The sequence below is a fragment of the Vulpes lagopus genome, chromosome 16 (genome assembly GCF_018345385.1).
Source record: "Vulpes lagopus strain Blue_001 chromosome 16, ASM1834538v1, whole genome shotgun sequence".
NCBI lineage: Eukaryota > Metazoa > Chordata > Mammalia > Carnivora > Canidae > Vulpes > Vulpes lagopus.
Genome location: NC_054839.1, coordinates 58,041,393 through 58,048,967, shown reverse-complemented (window position 1 = coordinate 58,048,967; position 7,575 = coordinate 58,041,393).

The window sequence follows — 7,575 nt, the reverse complement described above, 5'->3', positions numbered from 1 at the left end:
AGGATTTTATTGAAAGAAATCCATACAAATGGAGAACTCTTTGGCTCCCCCCCGCCCCAGGGTATTCCCAACACCTCTCCACTTCCTAAGTGGACTGCTATAGGGACTGGCAATGCCTATAGAAGAGGGTGCTGGTCTCTTAGTCCTGGCAGAGGCCTGGTGGTTAGTGTTAAAGATTGGGATGGGGCATGGAGAAAGAGAGCTGGGCAACTTCATGTGTCCCTGTGAATCAAGAGTGAGACTGATGCTCGCCTCCTGCCCAGAGTTCTGAAGCAGCAAGGTTGTCTGGAACAGCCTTCAGAGGCAGAGGATGGGCGTGGGGAAGGAGAGCACCGCATCTGGCCAATCTATAATGATGTTTGAGTTCCCATGGCCATCACCAGCAGAAGTTAACAGGGCACCAGCCATCTGGGAGGGATCCTCCTCCAAAGGCCACCTGCAATGAGAGAGAGACAGCAGCAGCTAGAGGCCGAGGCTGGACTGAGGAGGACAGGAGATGAGACTAAAAGAGGCTGTCCAGAGAGCCGGGCTGAGGTCAGAGAACTGGGCAGTGCTGAGTTCAACACAGCTGGTGGGGAGGCTCTGCAGGATTGACACCTATATACTTGAGGGCTTGATTTCCAGCTATGGTGATCTCAGAGAGGGAAACTTCTGTAGTTTCCTCCCCTTACCCCCATCTCCCTGAGTCTCTAAGTAGACAAAGATGGGAAATGAAAGGTGGAAAAAGTATGAGTGACCAGATCACGTACCCTGGTACCTATGCCAGGTGTTTGACCCATGGGCCAGAACTGGATTAGGGAGAAGGGAGAAATTATAAATAAGATATGATATTGCTGTTTTGATATGATTCTACTGGATTTTTTGGTAACTGAGAGTGAGTCTTAAAGAGAATTAAAGTGATGACACCTGTCTGAGATATCGTGGGGCAAGGGGGGTGGTGAGGGGGGACGGGAAGCTTTGATGTAGCATGCCAGTAACAGGAGAAAAATAGAGCTGTTTCCTGATCGTGTCTTATTGTAATCATATAATAAACCACAAAGAACTTGGCACAGGGCCTGGTAGATGGCAAGTTCTTGGTAAATACCAAAAGGCAGTTACAACCATCATTTTTATCCTCCCTTGCATTGCAAATGAGTCAGGTCCAAATCACCACTCTGCAGACTCAGAGGATATGGGGTAACAGAGCAAAGCAGTATCTGACAGCCAGTGTAAAAATCCAAGAAAGTATCAGTAATCGAATCACACTTTAAAGTTCGCCCTCAGATCCACTTGCTGGAAAATGCCAAAGAAAGAAAGAGGAAAGATGAAATCTTTTAAATTTGTGTTGAATAAATGTGCTGTCCTTCCCAAGGGAGGAGAAGGCTGTCGCCCAACCTTGAGTGACATATTCTAGATGGTATCTCTGGAAAGGTCTCTTGATGGAAGCCTTCAGGGCATTTCAGCAGGTTGGGACTGGAGTACGTTTCGGGTCTGGTTTTCAGACAATCTGTGGGCCTTGGGATTGCACGGCATGGGTCCATTCCTGTTCCTCTGACTTTCACGTGGAACTAGCCCAACTGTGTTCTGCATTTCCAATCATGTCATTTCGCCATGGCCTACCCCTAGAAGTGGAGAAAAGCCTTATATATAAGCACTCACTTTGCGGAGAATCTGGAAGGCACATCAAAACTCGTAAACATAGATGAACACAGGGAAAGCATCGGTGGTAGAAATTTATGCGAATCCCAAAATGTCGATTGCTTCGATCCTTACCAACCATCTTCTTTGAGACCCTAAATGCTTCACAGACTAGTTTGAGTTCTATTTTTGTTTCTTGCTAATCTAATATTTGGGGATGATGAGAAGCACTGAAATGGAAAGAAAATAGGTAAAGTAATGGGGCAGGAGAGTCTAATCCATAAACTGGATTGAATGCTTTGGCATTAGCTATAAATACTGTTTTGTAATTATGTCTCATTGTCTGGGTGATTTATATGGACACTCTGCGAAGTATGAGAGGAGAGATGTACCTTGTACCTGTTTCGCTTCCTCTTTGGATTTAGCTCTGTTCATAATAAAGCTCGTAAAACTCAAGAAAATTGCCACTGACACAGAATTATAGAAGGTACAAGGGTATTGGGTAGGTATAAATTTTAGGCAATCAAGACCACATTTGAAAGAAACCTTTGTTAGATCAGAGCATTTCTTGGAATAACACACTATTGAGATTTGCCATGATTGATTCTGAGAATCTTGGGGCCACTTTTTTCTACTATTATTAGGGGAAAAAACCCATCCAAGAAATCAATATGGTCAAGCAGAACCTGTACAGAACAGTTTAACATATCCTCCTTGGGAAAGAGCTTATTTTTTATTTTTATTTTTGAAATAGCTTACAGGAATACTTTGCTCTTTTGAGTGCTGACCCCACCTTTATTTTAGATGACCTGAGACAATAATTTGACAAAAAAAATTTCTTCAAATACATGATAGAAGTTGACTCACTAATGTTGAAAACAGACATGTTAGGAAATAGAACTCTCTAAATTCAGTGATTCTGTTATTCCACCACAACCCATGTACCTGCCTCCACCTGTGTTAGCTCTCTACCCTCACTGAGACTTCCACACTCTCCCCTTCCTATTCTTTTCACTTGTTCATCATACACTACCCTGCTCATTTATCCATTCATTAGGTAGCTCCTTGTTCATACATTTAATTTGCTATATAGCTCCCCGTGTATCTCAGTCACTTGATACACATTTCCACTCAGTGCCACCAGGCAGCATGCTGCGAGGTGGCCAGATGGATGAGAATAGAAAAAGCATCAGGACAGAAATGGCATGTACCCTATCCTTTACAACCAAGCCTGAACAAATGCGAAAAAATTTCAATCAAATCCAGGCTGGTGTCACTACCTAAATAATTGGCTTGGATCACAAAAGGGCAAAGACACCCTCATCTTGACTGACCTATGGATCTGGTCTCCATGTAAGGAAAACCAGCAGCTGGCTATAATTCCCAAGGGGATTGGCAAGAGATAGGCAGGTATGTGAAATTGCCTAGCTTTTAGAATTCAGGACCACCGTTCTAGTTCCTTTCTCTAGAAGAGTGGTAGAGGGGTGATTGAGGGGAAGGTAGAGTTAGTGGAAAGACTGGGCAGTAGGATCTGGTTGATTCTATGGAATGGGAACGAAATATAAAATCTGTGGCTATATTTATGACCCTCCCCCCTACTACTGGATATTCAGATTTGAGATAGGAGATAACTAGGAGGTTCCTAATTTGATTCTAGCTGGACTCCTCTTGCCCCATGGCCAAGCCTCCAGATGACTGACTTAGTATATTTCTAGTTGCTTTTTAAGGGAAAGATCTGTGCCTTACCGGTTCTGTTACATGTCTCAGGACCTCTCACTATACATTGATCATGGTCAACATGTCACAGGTGAAATCTGAATAAATACTGGAATGAATATTTTAGACGGTGAACTTTAATCTATAGGCCTTATCATTTATTTTTCCTTTTTCCCCCCAAGCTCTCACATTTAATTCTTTATTTTAGATACCAATCAGTTTTAGATACTGATTTAGGTTTTCAAGTACTTGTACTGCTATTAATGCCCTCGTGCCCTCCTTGCTCTCTTCCCTGACCCAGATGAGAATTATGTTACACCTATAACCTGGGCATGCAACTCCCATTGATTGCACAGAATGGGAGCTTTACAATCTCTCCCCCTCTTCAGTTTTGTTGAGATATAATTCACATTAAGTATTGTGTAAGTTTAAGGTATATAGTCTGACAATTAGATATTGCAAAAATGATTACCATGATAAGGTTAGTCAACACATCCTTATTGTTTGTTTTTCTCATTTCAATGGGCTCTGTGGTCAGAAAAGTCTCTATTTGGACTCCAGCTGTATTAGTCAATAGCTGTGAGACTTTGGGCATGTTATTTACTTCTCTGAGCCTCTTCTGCTCACCTGTATGTTGTGGATAACACAGCTATGTCCTAGCATTATTGTGAAGACCTAATAAAGTCAAAAGTATAACATACCTAAGAGTGCTAATGAATAGGTGTTAAATCTCCCTTCTCCCATGGACCATGGCTAGCCTTTACTTCAGTGGTTAGTTTACTTCTCCATGCATCTCTCCAAACTATTGTTATAGCCACAAGGTTTATTTTTTTATTTGCTATTAAAAAATAAAGAAATCAACTTGCCCATGGTCATATGACTGGTGTTCAATATAGCCAGCTTTTAAAATCAGTTCTTTTTTTAAAGATATAATTTATTTATTCATGAGAGACAGACAGAGAGGGGGGGCAGAGACACAGGCAGAGGGAGAAGTAGGCTCCATGCACGGAGCCCCATGTGGGACTCAATCCCAGGATGAAGGCGGCCCTAAACCACTGAGCCACCTGGGCTACTCCTAAACTCGGTTCTTTTTGACTCATATGTCCACATGCTCTTTTTTACTCTGTATGTTAGCAGGGTGCTAGCATCAAGTGTATTTTATTCCATTGTAGCATTTTGAAACTGAACTAAGGTCTCATTTTTATTTTTTTTTAAAGATGTGTTTATTTATTTTGGAGAGAGAGAGAAAGGGAGAGAGAACATGGGGTGGGGCAAAGGGAGAGGGAGAGAGAATCTCAGGCAGGCTCTCCACTGAGCATGGAGTCCAATGCAGGGCTTGAACTCACGACCTTGAGATCATGACCTTAGCCAAAATCAAGAGTTGGACGCTTAACCAACTGAACCAACCCAGGTGCTCCTGAACCAGGTTTTTAAAATTCTGCATTTTTATAGAATCACGCATTATAAGCACAAAGCAGACATCAATAGATGCTCTACTGCTATAGTTGTACTTTACTGGTCCAATATCCCATTCTTTAACCAGGACCAGAAGTAGGTTCCCCTGAGTGTATGTCCCACCTTTATCCATATATTCACGTATGGACAGCTGAAAAATTATATCCATGACAAATTCCTAGAACCTGTGAATGTTACCTTAACTGGGAAAACGGCCTTTGCAGATATATTTAAGGTAAGGATCTAGATTAGGAGATTATCCTGGATTACTCAGATGGACACTAAACCTAATGGCAAGAGAAAGAGGGATATTTGAGACAGAAGAGGAGAAGACACAGAGAAAAGTAGCGATGGGACCACAGAGACAGGCATTGGAGTGATATGGCCTCAAGCCAAGGAATGCCTAGAGCCATCAAGAATGGGAAGAGATAGGGAAGGATGCTTTTGCATAAACTTCCACCTTGATGCCAGACCTCTGGCTTCCATAACCATGAAAGAATAAATTTCTGTTGTTTGAAGCCACCAAGTTTGGGGTGAATTGTTACTACAACCTCAGGAGACGAATACCCCATGCATTTACACGAATAAGCTAAGTGATAAGAAATCACATTTCTTGAGTGTTTTCCCTCTTCTATAATTCCTATCTCAGACATTGTTGCAGACTTTGAAGCAATGTTGTTAGCTTGGTTTCCTATCTTAGCGATTAATGCTGTGGCTGCCTCAGCTGGTTGTGTAGCTGTAGGGCCTCTACCACACAATCTTGAATAGACCAAGGTCAGATGGCATAGAGTGAAATTTGGGTCTTGGAGACCCAAGGTCAATGTTTTGTCTTCAATTATTTGCTTAGAGGAACACAGAAGGGTGAGGTCAGAATTTCCATTAAATATGGAAAATACTAATTAGGAAAATGGGCAAAGATGATTGTCTCATTACTTGGCAAATTGATTTTAGCTCACCAGCAACTGGTGCCCCTAGATCTGAAAATCATGCCAATGGGTAGTTTAACACATTCTTTGAAGAGTTGTGATAATTGCCACAGTGAAGAATGTAAATCATTTTAAAATTAAAGTAAATTCCTGTAGGATAATATTGAGGTAAAAATTAGAGTGATCTCTTGACATCTAGAAGTGAATAAAGTGACCAAAGGTTATTTGCAAGTGTTTTGTAGTGAATAATAGCAGACCTAAAATGGAAAATGAAATAGATTAAATCTTAAAGACTTTAGATAAAGACTCCAGTTCTGGAGCTAATGTGGTACAAGATCTCTATCTTACTAGATAGGAGAGAAAGGAGAATAAATAGCCTCCTAATCAAAGAAACTTGTCCATACTGATGATTTCTCCAAGGATCTATTTTATTTGTTAGAAAATCAAAGAGGAAAAATTATATTGCAAGGTCACAGAATTAATCTTTCTCTGAACAACAACAAAAAAATGCAATTAAAAAGACATAGATTTATACCTGGAAATAAATCTGTTGAAAGTGATTGTGGTTCCTATTTGAGTGTTAGCTAACTGGGGACTGATACATGAATAAAAATGATTCCCAATTAAAAGAACTGTGGAATTGGGTTTGGTTTCAAGTCACAGTCCATTGGTCATTTAGAGGTGGCTGCACTCTGTTCCACAGGAAGGGTAAATCAATCAGGGTGAGGAAGAATTAGAAGCCAAAATGTTCTTGTTCATCCTGATTTTGTCACAATTTTATGTATTCTCAATTTTAACTGGAATATCCATCATAAATTTTCATTTTTCATGGCTGTTACTTGGGCAGAGGTGTCCTATAGCTTGTTCCTATGTCTCTGATTCTTAGGAGGATCTCTCTTTTACTTACATACATTCCCATCATCATTATGGTGCTTTGGGTGATAGGTGACAGGTAAAAGGATGGCACTTAGAGGGGAACTTTCTCCAAACTGTCAATATCCAGATATAATCTTATGCGGAAATAATAAAGAGGTGCAATTTTTGGAAACCAGCTATTTATTTAGCTATAATCATAAAGCATGCTTCTATTTGTCACATAATATAAGAATTTTTAAAAAGTACCAACATAGAAAACTAAAATTAAAAAAAAGCAGCGAGTACATCTTTTAGAGTTCCTTACCACTGTCTCATCTAGGTTATCTGAGACTCCCTGGTCACAATGTTTTTCACACTTAGGTGTATATTATCTACTATTGTATAACAAACTACTCCAATACTAGCAGCTTAAAATAATAAACATCTGTTATATCAGAGTTTCTGTGAGTTAGAAACTAGAAAACAGTGTAGCAGGATGGTTCTAGCTTCGGGTTTATTACAAGGTTACAGGGAAGTTGTTGGCTGGGGCTAATCATCTCAAGGCTTGACTTTGGAAGATCTGCTTCCAAGTTCAGTCACCTAGTAGCTGGCTCTTGGCAGATCTGGCACCCAGCAGTAGCTATAGCTAGGTTGGCCTTGGAGAGTGGAAGTCTGTGTTTTTGAACCCATTCATGACCTCCATCCCTGCCACCATGGCCATTATGTTCATGAGCCTGTTGGACAATGGCAGGGGTAGCTGAGGAAAGAGGCTGACCACTCTCTATGGATTGGCCATCCACACTGCCTGAATGTTCAAGTCTTCCTCTGAGATGATTCACATGGGATACAAGTATTTTTGCACTCCGTGCCCATTCAAAAATGTCTGTCTACATACCTCTTTCCTAGACCTCCTAACCACCAATTTTCTAATCTTGTCCTTACAAATCCCTGACCATCTCACCAAATCATTGGCCACAGCTCACAAATTGGTATAAACATGTACTTT